General features: G+C 35.4%; 1 protein-coding gene and 1 long non-coding RNA gene across 2 annotated transcripts in view; one reads left to right on the top strand and one right to left on the bottom strand.

The window, feature by feature from the left end:
* Nucleotides 1-18379, bottom strand: part of LOC123534035 (CD209 antigen-like protein 2) — a 45736-nt gene extending 27357 nt beyond the window's left edge. The window contains exons 1-2 of the mRNA XM_053520279.1: nt 17771-18379; nt 17410-17531 (exon numbers count right to left, since the gene is read on the bottom strand). The gene's annotated coding sequence lies outside the window, so the exon portion shown is untranslated. The remainder of the gene's footprint in view (nt 1-17409; nt 17532-17770) is intronic.
* LOC128547435 (uncharacterized) lies at nt 13494-14856 on the top strand. Its single transcript, XR_008366541.1, has 2 exons — nt 13494-13980; nt 14577-14856. It is a non-coding gene; the product is annotated as an uncharacterized LOC128547435 (long non-coding RNA).
* Nucleotides 18380-19326: the final 947 nt, after the last annotated feature.

The following is a 19326-nucleotide window of genomic DNA, read 5'->3' as shown; positions in this document are numbered from 1 at the left end:
TCTTCAAAAAGGAGGTTCTCTATTAGTGATCTAATACCTTAAGAGCTCGATGAACACAAATAAGTGTAAATTAATGATCAGTAAAGACTCCAAAAAATGCATTGGTTGATCATCAAACTCTAATTAACCACTTCTGCATACATGTGTATTTTATTGCAACCTTTACAATACTGGGTGACAATAATTTGCAATGTTCAAGTTGCTACATTATTCTACAACCGCAGTTTCAAGCATTATTTAAGAAATAATAAATTTCTAATCATGGTTTATTGTAGAATAACCTGTGTTTTGAGTTCTTATTATGTGTAAGAATATATCACAAAGGCCGTAGGCATGAGTGATCTATTGTTTTGCATAGAACGAAAACTCGGGTTATTTTACGATAAATCACACTTGGGAACTTGTTATTTCGATTCTAACATGACAAATTACTAGTATCAACAGTGTTAGAAAACTACTTTTCACGACCGTGCTATGCACCTGGATTGTATGACATCACTGCATGCGCATGGGTTATTGCAGAATAACCCGAGATAGATTTTGCTCTACATGTGTATAGGATATTTGCTGGTCGTGTTAGAATTTCTCATATGCAATGTTGCAATGTTCATGTTGCTGTTTCTACAACCACAGTTCCAAATCAAACATTATTTCTTCATATGCAATGTTCATATTGCTGTTTCTACAACCATAATTTCAAACATTGTTTTGTAATACATATATATGCAATGCTCATCTTGCTTTTAAGCAATGTTTACATTGCTCCTGCTAAGACAACAGTTTCAGAAATTATTTTGTCCCAATAAGTTGCAATATTCATGTTGGCATTTTATTTCTATGACCGGAAATTCAAACACTTTTTTCTGATAGTAAAATGTATTTCAACCAATAGCAATGTTCTGGATCTAGGAAAGTGTTTTGAAAGTATCTGTGAAAGACTTTCTTTAACTAAAAATAGTTTTATGTGTAAAATTGGGTATTTTTTACAGACAAAAAAAATGGAACAACATTATTTTCAGCCAATCATTTTTACTACGAAAGCTTTATAATTTTAGACAAATTTGCTACATTATTGGGAACTATTCTGTTTGCAATTGTGAGAAAGTAAAGACTGACTTATAAAACAAGTTTAATACAGTATGTTTATATGGCATTTTTCTCACCTTTTGGCAATTCTATATTTCTGAAACATTACAAGGGATGTAATAAATTTAGGATAAACCTGGTAACCTCAATATTTTATTGGTTATTTTGAACTGATTGGTAAAATGTCTACAAGCAATAAAAAATTTCAAGAAAATTCCATGAAAGATATTTAAGAAATAATAAGTTCCCAAACTTGGTTTGTCGTAGAATAACCCGTGTTTTGAGTTCTTATGCGTAAGAATATAAAGTGGTATATTGTTTCACATAAGAACGAAAAACTCTGGTTATTCTACGATAATTCACACTTGGAAACTTGTAATTTCGATTCTAACACGACATAATAGTATCAACAATGTTAGAAAAAAATTGTAACTACTTTTTACGACCGTGCTACGCACCTGGATCAGATGACGTCACTGCACGCACGTTGGTTATTGCAGAAGATTTGGTCTACATGTATGTAGGTTATTTGCTGGTCGTGTTAGAATAAAGGGCACTTAGCGGAATGTAATGGCATTGAAACATCATTGAACTACCATTTATCTTTTGGGAAAGTAACCATTGAAATACCATTTTTTTATTCGCATATACATTATAGTGCAATCATTGAAAAACCATCGAAACACCATTTAATTACCATTAAAATAGACTGAAATATGCAAAATGAGATCTCTTTAAAAAAATGAAATTTCAATGATATTTAATGGTTGTTCAATGGAGGAATTCTAATGGAAAATAAGTAGATTCAATGGTAAATCAATGGAAAAAATAGAACTTTAATGATAACTAATGAAAATCAGTGGTAAATCAATGAATATAAATGGTACTTTAATGATATCTAATGAAATTCGAATTAATGGTTAATAATGCACTGCATGGACAGCATTTTCCCCACTGCAACTGGCTGGCAATTAGGGGACAATAGACTGATGACAATTCTGACAGTTGGCCTACCCTTGCAACTTTTGATACAGACCCTGTCTATCAGTGGATATTTATAAATCCTTGCGTTAGGTAAATGTATATTTTGCAATGTTGCTTTTAACTGGATGTTGGTGTCATGTGTTAAATAGGAGATGTTCAAGTTTACATCATGATAAAGACTCATGCTAGTTTTTATCAATTTATATAAAATACATTATGAGCTAGATGAGTCACAAGTTGAAAATGTGCATTTTGTCACTATTTTAGGGGCCATAACTCCTGAAATAGGTGGTGGAGCCACGAAAAATAGGACGTGCCCAAGTTCATATTGTGTTAAAGACTCATGCAAGGTTTCAAGGTTTATAAGAAATTCTTTTTGAGGTAGGTGCATCATCACAAGATGAAAATGTGCATTTTTCACTATTTCAAGGGCCATAACTCTGGAAATTGGGAGGGGGTTCGGTGCCAGCTGGAAAATAGGAGTTGCACAAGGTCATATCATAACAAGACCTTATAAAACACGAAATGCTTCTCTTGATACATTCAGTAATTGCACAAGGAACAAAAATTATTTGGTACACAAAAGTTCTACCGTTCTGGATCAATGTGACCTTGACCTTTGACCTATTGACCTCTAATCTGCTGGTCATGATCAACCTCCCTATTAAGTTTCGTGATCCTAGGCCCAAGCATTCCCAAATTTCGTCCAGAAAGGGTTTAACTGTTCCGGGTCAATGTGACCTTAACCTTTGGCCTACTGACCTCAAAATCATTAGGGGTCATCTGCTGGTCATGATCAACCTCCCTATCAACTTTCATGATGCTAGGCCCAAGCGTTCTTGAGTTATCATATGGAAACCGTTTAACTGTTCTGGGTCACTTTTACCTTGACCTTTGACCCACTGACCTTAAAATCAATAGGGGTCATCTGCTGATAATGATCAACTTCCAAATCAACTGTAGTAATCCTAGGCTCAAACATTCTTAAGTTATCGTCCAGAACGTTTTTAACTGTTCCGTGTCAATGTGACCTTAACCTTTGGCTTACTGACCTCAAAATCAATAGGGGTCATTTGCTAGTCATGATCAACCTCCCTATCAACTTTCATGATTGTAGGCCCAAGCGTTCTCGAGTCATCATCTGGAAACCTTTTAACTGTTCCGTGTCACTATTACCTTGACCTTTGACCTACTGACCTCAAAATCAATAGGGGACATCTGCTGATAATGATCAACCTCCATATCAACTTAAGTAATCCTAGGCTCAAACATTATCAAGTTATTGTCCTAAAATGATTTAAATGTTCCGGGTCACTGTGACCTTGACCTTTGACCTACTAACCTCAAAATCAATAGGGGTCAACTGCTGGTCATGATTAACCTTCCTATGAACTTTCATGATCCTAGGCCCAAGGGTTCTTGAGTTATCGTCCGGAAATGGTTTAACTGTTCCTGGTCACTGTGACCTTGACCTTTGACCTAATAAACTCAAAATCAATAGGGGTCATCTGCTGGTCATGATCAACCTCCCTAAGAACTTTCCTGATCCTAGGCCCAAGCGTTCTTGAGTTATCATCCGTAAACCATTTACCTGTTCCTGGTCACTGTGATCTTGACCTTTAACCTACTGACCTCAACATCTATACGGATGAACTTCTGGTCATGATTTACCCTCCTATGACATTTCCTGACCCTAGGCCCAAGCATTCTTGAGTTATCATCCTGAAACCGTTTAACTGTTCAGGGTCACTGTGACCTTGACCTTTGACATACTGATCTAAAAATCAATAGGGGTCATCTGCTGCTGATGACCAACCTCTCTATAAACTTTCATGATCTTAGGCTCAAGCGTTCTTGAGTTATCATCCGGAAACGAACTGGTCTACATACCGACCAACCGACAGACCAACCCACAGACCGACTGACAGACATCATTAAAACAATATACACCTCCTTCTTCGAAGGGGTGAGGGGCATAATAAAGACTCCTGCAAGTTTTCATGAATTTATATCAAATACTTTTTGAGCTTGGTATGCCACAAAGTGAAAACGTGCATTTTTGACTATTTTAGGGGCCATAACTCTAGAAATAGGGAGCAGAGACAGACGAAAAATAGAAGGTGCACAAGTTCATATCATGTTAAAGACTTATGCAAGATTTCATCAATTTATATCAAATACTTTTTGAGCTAGGCGCATCATTTTTTTTCCGGACACATACACATGCATGGACAAGACTTAAATTATATGCCCCCAAAACTCATAGTGGGGGCACAACAATATAAATTTTGACAAAGTAAGAAGCGTGGAAATCAAGAACTGATCAAAATATTTACATGTATAAGAATAAAAGTCATGAAAACCAATGACAAAAACATGACTGCATCTGACTAGAATTATATGAATCAAAGAAACAGAAAAAATATTACATTTTATTATTGATTTAAATTTCTTGTGTATTCAACATATATAAAGGCACTTACTGTAGCTGATACCATGCTATTCACATAAATCTTTCTTTTTTCTTCTTTTTTTTTTGGATTTAACGTCGCACCGACACATCATAGGTCATATGGCGACTTTCCAGCTTTAATGGTGGAGGAAGACCCCAGGTGCCCCTCCGTGCATTATTTCGTCACGAGCGGGCACCTGGGTAGAACCACCGACCTTCCGTAAGCCAGCTGGATGGCTTCCTCACATGAAGAATTCAACGCCCCGAGTGAGGCTCGAACCCACATTGATGAGGGGCAAGTGATTTGAAGTCAGCGACATAAATCTGGTCCAGAATTTCAAACTATATACAAACCATCATTTTTCCGCCAAAACTGGTGCTATTTTATTCACAAATCATGAAATTCAGTTGGTACATTTAGAAATGGTAAAATAATGGTTTTTCAATGAAAAACAATAGAGCAAACTGATTGAACAAACTTTAAGTAAATTCTGTAATGAAAAACCAATGGTTTTTCAATGAAAAACAATGGACCAAACTGATATAAAAGAACAAAGTATATTCTGCAATGAAAAACAATGGTGTTTAAATAGTAAAGTGTTACTTTAATCATTGATTTCATCCGAAGTTTTTCCATTTTTTGAAAAAATGCTGTTATAATGGAGAAAAAGTCATTGAAATCAGTCCAGATAAATGGTTTTTAAATGATTTCTCTCGAAAAATGGTGCTTCAATGGGGTTTTAAAGAGAATTCCTATAGTTTTTTTCCTTTCATAGAATTTTTTTAAATTCACATATATGATAGGAAAATTTGTGCTGAAAACAATGAACAAATAAAAACAATAGGTCACCAGGCTTGTTTTTGTGAAAAATTGTTTTGAACACACCCACTGTTGCTGAAACTGCCAGCGATTTTTCAACATTTTCATAATTTTCTGTTTTTTTTTATAAATACCAACCAAAATATACATGCGGGCAGCACAATACGGTTTTTTCTTTTTACAGATTTTATTATATACTTATTTGATATCATAGTCATATTTGTAATACTCTATCCTAACAATAATGGGTACAAATTAAAAAAAAAATTGTTTCATATTTACTTTTGTGAACTTTTTTCAATGAAAACTACCCATAGTGAAGAATATTTTTTTTAATTTTGAAAAAACTCTTTCATAGAATTTTTTCTGTTTCTTCTTGTGTATAGATAATTGTATTGTGAGCATAAAAATGGCTAAAAATGTATGGGTCACCAGGCTAAATTTTATGTTAAGACCGCTAGAATACAACACCTGTTCGGACGGAAATGGCGCGAACCTGGCCAAATTGATTACATGTATGTCTGCTAAAAGTTTTTAAAGTTTTAAAAATTCTTAATTCTTTCTATAATTGAATACTAAATAATCTGAAAGGTGATATTGTCTTATCAGTACTAAGTCAATTATCTTACATTATATGAACAACACTGTCTTTGTACTAAAATGCGATGTGGAAAGCACAACCACAAAAATAGCAAGATACCTGTCAGGCATGATACTTGTCAATACAAAATAAACCAGTATCAACATTTGATTACTGATATAACTTATCAAAAGTGTAATTTCATTCAAGATTCCTCATATTTAAGATTGTATGTAACATGTTTCAACAAATGTTGACTTCAGTTCAGTTTTCCATAGAAAGTGTCGGCTGCGCAGAAAGATGCGCATAAAAAACTATAGGAATTCCCTTTAATGGAGTTTCAATGCTTTTTTTACCATTACATTTCGCTAAGGGGGATATTGCACGAAATCATCAGTTAGTTTTTATTCTGTTTCGAATTCTGCTTAAAGTGCGATAAATTATTATAGGGTTTTAGTAATTCTTTCTAGAATCTATGGCATTATTGTTGCAAATGAAGACTAGCTTGTTCCTTGCACCATGCAGTAGAAATAACTTCTCAGGCTTTTCAGATACCTGTTAAATTATGTCCCTTGCTTTATGGAAACAAAGTATGACTCAATTAAATTGAAAAAAGCTGTTTGTTTGACAATATACCCACAATGTTGGATGGTCCTGAGTATCAAGCTTAATTGCCCTTTGAACTTATAACACTGACCATAGACATTTATAAAGCTATGAAGTTTGATGACTGTAGGCCTAGTTATTCAACCTTGGACTATTTTTAATCTCTGACTTTGAACTTTGATCAGCTGACCCTGACACAATAACAGTTATCCATGGCTGCAGGAAATCATTCTTTTAAATTCAACAGCCATAAGCACAAGAGATTGGGAACTGCTTTCAGTTTTAAGATCACTGTGACCTTAACCTTTGATATTCTGACATCAAAATAATAGGGTACCGACCACAGGCAGTCATCTTATGAAGTTTGGCCACTATAGCCCCATGCTCTTGTCTGACTGAGCAAAACCCCTTTCAGTTTTATTTACCTTTGACCTTCTGACCTCCAAGATAATCGAGATCATTATCTGACCAAGGCCAATTATACATTCACACAACTTGCTAATGATAACATGAAAATAAACCCATGTAAATTGGAAGCCTCTAGAATGATTAACAGATCTGTGGCTTAAATTAATTGAGTCTGTTCATGAAAAATAATAAAACACCCTTAATGCTCCAAAGCACCGACTCAAAAGGAAGTCTATCATAAAATCACACTGACAGGACTATGATCGCAAATGACTAGATATAACACCATGACCAAACACTGGGGACATTTTTGCGGCCGCTTCACAGAAATAATAGCAAATTCGATTTAACTGGCCTATTCATATAACATGTGCGAGATTAATTATGAAAAGTGTAACGCTCCCCTCCCGCCCACTAGCACTGGCTTAAGCAGAACTCTCATTATCAAAGTACATTGAAACTAAACGAACTACAAATAACAAATGAATGAAGTATTGCCGTGCAAAACAAAATCCCCTACTGGAAGGCAACTAATTTTCTCTGCTGCAGTTTAGAACATGAAGACACTTAGAAAAGCGCATGTCTCCCACAAAGCATAGTAGTAATAGGCAAGAAGTCAATATAGGGAACAGGTGCGAAAATCAAAGAGACACTAATGGTTAGCTTAGTTGCTGACAGAGTTCCAGATAAGCTTTTGGTTCACTTTTTGTCTGAATTGGGTACTGGAAATCTGAACTGAGTAAAAAAAATACCCGGCCTTTTCAAAAGTAATTGGGTATTCGCTAAAATTTGGTATTTCACCAATCTCGCACAAACAATTTTTTTTTCTTGTAGTTTAATTTGTATTGGATGAAACATGCTTACAGCATATATCTAATTGTTTTCTAGGATACTTTCGTTCCATCAGGTTTTTTTTTTTTTTTTTTTTTGCACTTTGAATGCAGTTGGAGATAAATTCATCAAAAATATCCCGAACGATGTACAATGTGTTAACTGCAATATGTGCAACAGATAACTGTCTTTGTTGAACAAAAAATATCTTTCTATTTTGTTTGTTTGTGCTTCAAAAATGTTTTCCTACAACCCCTTTTAGTACTAGAAGCGGCCTAATTAATTGTTTACAAAACGTCCAAATAATGTTTGTTCACGATCAAATTGTAATTTTCCCGAGAAACAGCAACCTGTTCTGCCGTAACATATAACCAGTCTGTTGACTAGCGTAAAGGTAGTCTGTTACACTGATCTGTCTTAGTGAATACAGAGTCAGTAACAAACCGATTACAAATGTACAGATTTCTGTACGAATGCGTGAATGCTAATCTAAAAATAGCCAGGCTTTCCCAAAGAGAAATGTAGCTCAGTTTAAACCTTGGTATTGAATGCATGTGTAAAATTGTCTTATTAATCTTGAAATGTTAAACCTACAACTATGAAGGGTTAATTAAACAATACACAACTGATAAGCGCTTCCAGTCAGCTATATTGTCCATGTTGTAAGAATAGGTATAGAAATCTAGAACTACTGGTAACTTACTATAAATCATTCTCTTTCTACGCAGGTATCTAGTATTGGTAATAGCATTGTAATTAAGTATAACTAATTGAAATCTTCTGCAAAACTCCATAAAGTAATGACTTTCCATATCCAGTGAGTATTTTGCGGTGTCCGTCGTCCGTGCGTCCGTACGTGCGTAAACGTTTGCTTGTGACCACTCTAGAGGTCACAATTTTCATGGGATCTTTATGAAGTTGGTCAGAATGTTCATCTTGATGATATCTAGGTCAAGTTTGAAACTGGGTCATGTGCGGTCCAAAACTAGGTCAGAAGGTCTTAAAATAGAGAAACATTGTGACCTCTCTAGAGGCCATATTTTTCAATGGATCTTCATGAAAATTGGTCAGAATGTTCATCTTGATGGTATCTAGATCGTGTTTGAAACTGGGTCATGTGCCTTTAAAAACTAGGTCATTAGATCAAATAATAGAAAAACCTTGTGACCTCTCTAGAGGCCATATTTTCAAACGGATCTTCATGAAAATTGGTCAGAATTTTTATCTTGATGATATCTAGGTCAAGTTCAAAACTGGGTCAAATGAGCTCAAAAACTAGGTCACTATGTCAAATAATAGAAAAAACGATGTCATACTCAGTTCAAATCTGGGTCATGTGGGGACAGGTGAGCGACTCAGGACCATCATGGTCCTCTTGTTTTTTCTAACACATTCAGCTTGTCTGGGTTTAAGGATACTGAATTTCTTTATTAATGCAAAACAATGCATATTTGTTTTGTTTTTACAGAAATATCTAATGTTTTTGTAAATTCCATCTAGCAGTCGACAAAAAGAAAAATCTTAAATAAAAGGAAGCTCTGCGAGACGTTTACATCGATATATACACTCAGCCAATCAGCGATTGCTATCTTTCACTAATTTTATACCTGACGCGTCATAGTTCTTGGGTTATAACAGTCGTTAATAGGTAGTATGAACACGTGGAAGAGTCTAGCGTAAAAGTCTCGTACCCGTTCTATAATATGGAAAATGCATACGCAAGTGATTTTTAATGAACTGGGTATTAGGAATTTCAATTGCGTTTCAGTACGCACACTGTATGAATTCAATTAGGTTTTCTGCAACTTTAATTGCGAAAATACGCAAATACGCAGCTTATCTAGAGCTCTGTCAGACTGAAGTACAATAGGGATCATCTACTTGGCATGTCCAATCATCCTATGAAGTTTCAACATTTTTTTTCAAGTGGTTCTTAAGTTACTGATCGGAAACAATTTTCCATTTTAGACCCCTTGACCTTTGACCGAGTTACCCAAAAACGATAAGGGTCATCAACTCTGCATGTCCACTCAACTTATGAAGTTTTAACATTCTGGGTCAAGTGATTCTCAAGTTATTGATAGATACGGTTTTGCATGTTCAGGCCCTTGTGACCTTTGATGGAATGACCCCAAAATAGGTAGGGTTCATCCACTTTGTAAGCTCTATCATTCTTTGAAATATGAAGGTTCTAGGTCAAATGGGTCTCAAGTTATTGATCGGAAATGAAATGTGACGAATTCTGGCCCCTGTGACCTGCACCTTTGATGGAGGGACCTAAAAATCAGTAGGGGTTATTTACTCTGCATGTCCGATTATCCTATGAAGTTTCAACACTCTAGGCCAAGTGGTTCTCCAGTTATTGATTTCCATGTTCAGGACCCGTGACATTGACCTTTGATCCAGTGACCCTAAAAAACAGTAGGGGTCATCTACTCTGCATGTCTGATCATCTTATGAAGTTCAAACCTTCTGGGTTATTGGTTTTCCCTACTCAGGCCCCTGCGACCTTGGAATGACACCAAAAACTATAGGGTTCATTTACTCTTTAAGCCCTATCATTCTTTGAAGTATAAATGTTCTAAGTCAAGTGGTTCTCTAGTTTTTGACATCCATGTGTGACTTTGATCCTGGGTGTTGCAAATGTCACATCATCGTATTATAGGGATCATATTAAAATCCCTTTATGGGATTAATGTTGAGTTACAGCCTAAAAACTTAACTTCTGACTTCCAAGTGTGACCTCTGAGCTAGTGTTCTAGGTGTTGTCTATGACATGTAGTCTTACTATGGGGTACATTAAAAATTTTGTGCCAAGTAATATTAATATCCCTTTATGGATTGTCGAGTTACTGACCGGAAAGGAAAAAAACACCGACCTCCGAGTGTGACCTTGACATTTGAGCTAGGGGTCCGCGTTTTGCGCATGACACATCGTTTCAACAAATATTTAAAACCTGTTTTGCATGACAAGGTTATGGGAAGAAAAAGAAACAAAAAACACTATTGACATTTGATCTCCAAGTGTGACCTTGAGCTTTAAGCTATGGTTCTGGGTTTTGCACACGACAAATCATCTGAAAGGGAACATTTTTTTTACCAAGGTATATTGAAATCCTTTGATGGATGACAGAGTTCTGGACCCTAGACGAAATGGACCTTGTTCATATCATGTTAACATTTGACTGCCAAGTGTGACCTTTACCTTTAAGCTAGGGGTCTAAAGGTTTTGCATAGTGCACTATTATGGGGTACATTTATGCCAAGTAATATCAAAATCCCTGGCAAGGGATCCCCGGTGCATTCATGACAAAGCATTGTCCAGGGGCCAATGGGCCGTAGGCCCCTTTTTAGCAATCACTGAGTTACTCCGATGATAAGCATACACGCTGAACTGTCTGCAGTGTAACTTAATCGGTCAAAATATGTATTGTTCTAATCAAGCGTGCCATATTTATTTTTGTCAACCAGATATGCAATCAAATAGTGCTGCATTTGCCTAACTGTGATATAAGGTTGTGAAAATATTATTTCTCTTGAATAGAACGTAAATACCTAACGTTTACATGCGTAAACACTAAAACAGGCTAAATACTTTTGTAGACGCTCAAACCGGAACTGTAGTGATGCCCTCGATATTATATTCTTTTTATAAAATATAATCAAACAATCCTCGGCGCGTATGAGGTTTCAATACTCATCTTACGGAAAGAGACAAGTCAGAATGCAAGGAAAGGCCAAATGCAAATCAGAAATCTTGTTGAAAAGAATTATATGATACTAATTAAATGTTATATTAGACTGCAAGTTATATCTCTTTTCCAAAATATTGGGAGAGGGTGGGGGAAGGGGGGGGGGGGGCAAACTATAGTTAGCCCACCCACCCCTATCCTAGCTTTGGGGGGGGGGGGTATCCCCCCGGCTCCTACGCCTATGCAAGTATGACTATGACATTTAAAATAGGGGTCCAGGTTTTGCGCATGACACGTCGTCTCATCATGGGGAACATTTGTGCCAAGTAAAAACTAGAAGATGCTTTTACAAAAAAGCGAATGTCTCCCCCAATGCAAAGTGATATAGGCAAGAAGTCAGTAGGGGTCAGGAGCGAAAGTCAAATAGACACTGATGGTTGGCTGCAATAGGGATCATCTACTTGGCATGTCCAGTCATCCCGCTAAGTTTCAACACTCTTGGCCTAGTGGTTCTCAAGTCACTGTTCAGGCTCCTGTGACTTTGACCTTTAATAGACTGACCCGAAAATCAATAAGGGTCATCTACTTTGCATGTTCAATTATCCTATGAAGTTTCAACATTCTGGATCAAGAGGTTCTCAAGTTACTGATCGGAATCGTTATCAATGTTCAGGCCCCTGTGACCTTGACCTTTAACGGAGTGACCCCAAAATCGATAGGGGTCATCTACTCTGCATGAGCAATCATCCTATGAAGTTCCAACATTCTGGGTTGAGTGGTTCTCAAGTTACTGACCGGAAATTGTTTTCCATGTTCAGGCCCCAGTGACCTTGACCTTTAATAGAGTGACCCCAAAATCAATAGGGGTCATCTACTCTGCATGTCCAATCACCCTATGAAGTTTTAACATTCTGGGTCAAGAGGTTCTCAAGTTATTGATCGGAAACTGTTTTCCATGTTCAAGCCCCTGTGACCTTGATCTTTGAAAGAGTGATTTCCAAGATCGATAGGGGTCATCTACTCTGCATGACCAATCATCCTATGAAGTTTCAACATTCTGGGTCAAGTTGTTCTCAAGTTACTGACCGGAAATGTGTTTCAATGTTCAGGCCCCTGTGACCTTGACCTTTAACAGAATGACCCCAAAATCGATAGGGGTCATCTACTTTGCATGTACAATCATCTTATGAAGTTTCAATATTCTGGGTCAAGTGGTACTCAAGTTATTGATTGGAAACTGTTTTTAATGTTCAGGCCCCTGTGACCTTGACCTTTAACGGAGTGACCCCAAGAACAAGAGGGGTAATCTACTCTACATGACCAATTATCATATGAAGTTTCAACATTCTGGGTCAAGTGGTTCTCTAGTTATTGATCAGAAATGGTTTTCAATTTTCAGGCCCCTGGGACCTTGACCTTTGAGGGAGTGACCCCAAAAACAATAGGGGTCATCTACTCTTCATAACCAATCACATCCTATGAAGTTTCAACATTCTTGTCAAGTGGTTCTCTAGTTATTGATCGGAAATTGTTTTCAATGTTCAGGCCCCTGTGTCCTTGACCTTTGATGGAGTGACCCCAAAATCAATAGGGGTCATGTACTCTTCATGACCAATCATCCTATTAAGTTTCAACATTCTGGGTTAAGTGGTTCTCTAGTTATTGATCGGAAATGGTTTTCAATGATCAGGCCCCTGTGACCTTGACCTTTGACAGAGTGACCCCAAAAACAATAGGGGTCGTCTACTCCAGCAGCCCTACAACCCTATCAAGTTTGAAGGTTCTAGGTCAAATGGTTCTCCAGTTATTGCTCGGAAATGAAGTGTGACGTACGGACGGACGGACGGACAGGGCAAAAACAATATGTCTCCCTCAGAGGGGGGAGACATAACAAAATTCCTTGGTGAATGACAGATCGAGTTATGGACGGACATGAATTAAGGACAAACAGAAAGACGGACGGTCCTATAGCCTCCGAAACTGGTTTTCAACCAGTAGGGGTCTAATACCAATACCGTTGCAAAGCAATGGATACCTTTTCACCTTGAGACTGCTTATGTGACAGTGAATTGAATCTATGGTTAGGTCTTGAAGCAGAAAACGCAACTAAGTAAAATAATAACATATGTACTCATTTAAATTGAGTCAAAAACGGAAACGGCAACTAAATTTAAATAAATCTAGAGAACAATGGGCAGGTTTATAACCCGGAAAACCCGGAAAATTATTGATGGAAAACCTAAAAACATTTAAATGATTATAACTGTAAAACTATGTGTACTAAAACTTTGAAATCTGGTACATTTATAAAGTGCTAGCCCTGGCCATTATAAATCAATAGCCACTTTTTTTTTCAGGAAAAAAAATTTAGACAAACTTGGCGCGGGCGTTATTCGCGCGCGCTTTCATTCTGTACACTACGGTAGCGCTTTCATACTGTCGCACTGGCCTGTGTACTTTCGCTCGGGGCATTATGGGTAAGAACTATTTTCAACATGGAGTCGTAAACAAGGAAGTGACAGTATGCTTTGCATTTTTAGTTGAATATTCACCATTGTTGTTTCCAGAGTATGACTAATTCTAGTGTATCCATTCCAGTATCATTTGAAATGATGAATTTAAGTTATCTGCAGTTGTTCAAATCGATTCATACATGAAAAACGGCATCGTTAAGCTTGTTTACCTGCAAAATTGTACATGTATAAAAAAAAAAATTATTTCTGTACAGTTTTTTGTTTGTTTGTTTTGGGTTTAACGCCGTTTTTCAACAGTATTTCAGTCATGTTACGGCGGGCAGTTAACCTAACCAGTGTTTCTGATTTCTGTACCAGTACAAACCTGTTCTGCACAAGTAACTGCAAAATTCCCCACATGAATCAGAGGTGGAGGACTAATTATTTCAGACACAAATATTGTTTATCAAATAGTTGCAAAGAACATTAGCCCCGCCCGAGGATCGAACTCTCGATCCGTAGATCTACGCGCTACCTACTGAGCTGTACATGTACATCATTTCATTAAACGAATGTACAAAAGTATTGAACGCACCATTTTCAAATTCAGCATAACTATAAATTGAAATAATGTCAGTCATACACTTTTTTTTATTTTTGGCAGGACTAATTTCCAAAGTATCAGTTTGATGTAGTCCAGTAAGGCTAAATGTACAGTCTAGTCAGAAATGGTCCAGACCTAAAAGGCTAAATACCAGACCTAAAAGGCTAATTACCAGATGCACACTTTGTTTTCTTGTATTGTATTCTTGTTTTGTTAATTGATATTTTTTCTTGAATAAACAGTTGATAATTAGTACGAGTTTATATGATATCGGAATAGTAAAAATCATATTCAATAAAGATTTCTCAGCTTGCTTCAAAATTGTAAAAAAATCTCAGAATTTATTTCTCGGTGAGGACAGTCGGTGACAGGTAGCTCAGTTGGTTAGAGCACCCCAGACATAGAAGTACAATGTCATGGGGAGGTCTCAGGTTCGAATCCTGACCTGGCACTTGTCCACCTTATTACCTCCAATTATGTCAATTTACACTTCCAAATTTTAACACATAAATCTTCAATTCTTCATGTATGTACATTTGATCTTATAATATTTTTCATAACACAGCACATTTAAAAAGTGTTTCAAGCATTTTGCCATGGAAAACTTAAGAGATTGATTCTTTAATTTATTGTTATAAATTTTGTTGTTGAGCACAATATCCTATTAACTTTGATATAATGTTACAGTTTAGATACATGAAATGGTAGGTATATACTAATGTAACATTTAGATTTTTTCAACTGAGAAACAGGCATGTCCAATGTTTTATAGGACATTTTTGTTTTATTTAGTAAAAGTTGACTTTAGATGAATACTGCAGACCAAGATACTAGTAACAGTATATTACATTACATATTTGTAAAGGTCACTATTATACATAATCCTTGTATATTTCTCAATCTGCTGCATGAGCTGTCAGGAAGTTGTAGTGATAGAAATAATGGAATCTTTTGAAACTAAGTCACATTGTTATTTTTGTATCAGAATGAATTATGAATAAAATCCATTTCAGAAGAAAGGGACTTGATTTAACATATTGCTTTGTGTTTTAAATGGTATGGTTGACATAATATTTACTAAAAAATTTGGTTGGAAGATGTAAAAAAGATGGAGAGAATATTTGGTCAAATATTGGAAATTAAACCTTTCTGAGAGAAGAATGAACTAAATATTTTACAACTAGCCTGGGAAATAGAATTTTTGTGTGAAATACTATCAAATTAAAACATTGAACAGAATCTAGAAACATTTTAAACATCTTTTATTGACTGTATATATATACACATTATTAACATTCTAGTTATTATTTTCATTTAAGTTACGAGTGTAATACCCTTTTACCTTTTACTGATCTGATAAAATGTTTTAATGTGTGTACCAGAAATAATATTAATAATCATTAGTAATATTGCATCACTTCTTACATAAATATCTGGTCCATAGTTTGTGTTTTATGACATGTCTAATATTTGAGAATAATAGTTAATATTAATGTCTAAAGTCATGTTATATACCACTTATTGAATGGCTTGCCAGTCAGTATTCATGACCAGCAAATACTTCCATTAATAATTATATTGTATTGAAGTTGTCTGTGCTCAGGATTTTATATGTTTCCTGAAGTGTATTTGTTTGATATGTTCCCCATGTTTAGTAGGCCTATTAATTAATAAAACATAGACTGCAAAATAGTGTGTATGAACTTTAATATATGTACAAATAAAACTGGAATTTACAAAGGTGGTTGCTTTTCACTCATGATAGTGGTGTTGAAAACTGAAATCCTGTCAGTATTACATTGTCCATGATTCATACAAACAACAAGTATTTTTTAGCATTTCCAGTTAGCAATAGCGGAGAAATTATTCTCTCTTTGGTCTAACTGTCAGTGGTGCACCAAGGGAAGGACTAGACTATCAGAACTGCAATATGTAAACTCAGAGTAAGTGTTTGGTTATTAACACTTTGCACAGAATATGATATACATGTACATGTACATTGACATGGGGTGCCAGCTGGTATATCAGGCCACACAGTATTCCTTCTTGATGACGCAACTTAAGCACTCTATTTGTGCATCATTTAAACGTTTAGGACATTGATCTTATGATATCTAAGTCTCCCGATCCATATTTAATATACCATAATTGCGCTGCAATACTACAGTATAGGAAAGTGAAAGTAGATTTTCCTTTTTGTCAAAAAATAATTCTATGACACGAGTCAGAGAACGATAACGGTTTAAAAAGTTTAAGTAATCACAATAAGGCACATTTCTTGTAATAATATGCAAAAAATAAGTAGATTCTGAAAATTTACCGTCCTCCGCGGGACTATGTTTTAGTGTATGTACAATTATCCAAAATCGGCTAGTTATCAGTTCCTAGTACAGAGGTTAGACGGAATGTGTGACGTCACGCTCTATGCATAGAATGGTACCATTCCATTTAAAACACAAAGCAATATGTTAAATCAAGTCCCTTTCTTCTGAAATGGATTTTATTCATAATTCATTCTGATACAAAAATAACAATGTGACTTAGTTTCAAAAGATTCCATTATTTCTATCACTACAACTTCCTGACAGCTCATGCAGCAGATTGAGAAATATACAAGGATTATGTATAATAGTGACCTTTACAAATATGTAATGTAATATACTGTTACTAGTATCTTGGTCTGCAGTATTCATCTAAAGTCAAATTTTACTAAATAAAACAAAAATGTCCTATAAAACATTGGACATGCCCGTTTCTCAGTTGAAAAAATCTAAATGTTACATTAGTATATACCTACCATTTCATGTATCTAAACTGTAACATTATATCAAAGTTAATAGGATATTGTGCTCAACAACAAAATTTATAACAATAAATATGTGTACTGCAGTACCTTATTTTCTCTGCATATCAAGACTTGTTGTTGTTGTTGCTGTTTTTCGATGCTGTACAATATCACATATTCCTACAATCCCCGTGCGTGCCACTGTGTCAGTTATACCTTTAACAATGATGCTGCAACAAAGAATCATGTAATTATCATTTCTGGATATAGAATACGCAATTTAAGTACAATTTGATACCTCAATTCATTAAATCTGGCAGAAACATTGTGAAAGCACTGAAACACGTGACGTGGTATGACCAGTTTATAAAACTGCATTTTTTATATGTCAAGCAAATGTCAGCTTATAACACCCTAGTAAACATATACTACATTTATCAGTCAAAAGAATTAAACTCAAATCATTTACCTGTTACAATTATACAGCCGGATATTTGAGGTTAATATATCCAAAACACATGTCCCAGGTTTTCAGCTGTTGCAAGCTTGGTTTACACACTGACTACGCATGCCCGAATATGTATGAACCGTGATATCGGATTTCCTTATTTGGAGGTGTCACTATGTAACCGTTATCAAATTGAATGACTCGATTTACGATATAGTGTATTGACTGGCGATGTAGACTGTTCCAAATATGGTAAAATTTACTACGGGTTTATTCTGAAAAAAAAAAAAAAAAAAAAAAAAAAAAATGTTTTATATGAGCCGCGCCATGAGAAAACCAGTATATATTGTTTTTTCGAGCAGCCTGTCTACTGTAGACTGGAAATCGAGCATCTACTTTGGTAACATTTTGCTAGATAGATAGTTAGATATAGTCGTTATAAAAGTAAGAGTACCATGATTGACAAAATGTGTTAATATTATTGCTATAATTTGAAGAAAACCACCCTCACAGCTCAGTATATAACTTGTGAACAAACTACTGGTATAATTTAGATCTATAGATCTGTTAATTATTGATTTATTTTACAGTAACTATGACCTTATTGTTAAGCTATGTTTATTGTAAATATGTATATATGTATGACGAGAAACTGTGTACAGTTTAAGTCAATAAAATATTCTTCTTCTTCTTCTATATACCTACCATTTCATGTATCTAAACTGTAACATTATATCAAAGTTAATAGGATATTGTGCTCAACAACAAAATTTATAACAATAAATTAAAGCATCAATCTCATAAGTTTTCCATGGCAAAATGCTTGAAACACTTTTTAAATGTGCTGTGTTATGAAAAATATTATAAGATCAAATGTACATACATGAAGAATTAAAGATTTATGTGTTAAAATTTGGAAGTGTAAATTGACATAATTGGAGGTAATAAGGTGGACAAGTGCCAGGTCAGGATTCGAACCTGAGACCTCCCCATGACATTGTACTTCTATGTCTGGGGTGCTCTAACCAACTGAGCTACCTGTCACCGACTGTCCTCACCGAGAAATAAATTCTGAGATTTTTTTACAATTTTGAAGCAAGCTGAGAAATCTTTATTGAATATGATTTTTACTATTCCGATATCATATAAACTCGTACTAATTATCAACTGTTTATTCAAGAAAAAATATCAATTAACAAAACAAGAATACAATACAAGAAAACAAAGTGTGCATCTGGTAATTAGCCTTTTAGGTCTGGTATTTAGCCTTTTAGGTCTGGACCATTTCTGACTAGACTGTACATTTAGCCTTACTGGACTACATCAAACTGATACTTTGGAAATTAGTCCTGCTAAAAATAAAAAAAGTGTATGACTGACATTATTTCAATTTATAGTTATGCTGAATTTGAAAATGGTGCGTTCAATACTTTTGTACATTCGTTTAATGAAATGATGTACATGTACAGCTCAGTAGGTAGCGCGTAGATCTACGGATCGAGAGTTCGATCCTCAGGCGGGGCTAATGTTCTTTGAGACTATTTGATAAACAATATTTGTGTCTGAAATAATTAGTC

This window comes from Mercenaria mercenaria, chromosome 12 (assembly GCF_021730395.1).
Source record: "Mercenaria mercenaria strain notata chromosome 12, MADL_Memer_1, whole genome shotgun sequence".
Classification (NCBI taxonomy): domain Eukaryota; kingdom Metazoa; phylum Mollusca; class Bivalvia; order Venerida; family Veneridae; genus Mercenaria; species Mercenaria mercenaria.
Note: the sequence above shows the minus strand (reverse complement) of the source record. Positions and strands in the feature narration are given on the sequence as shown.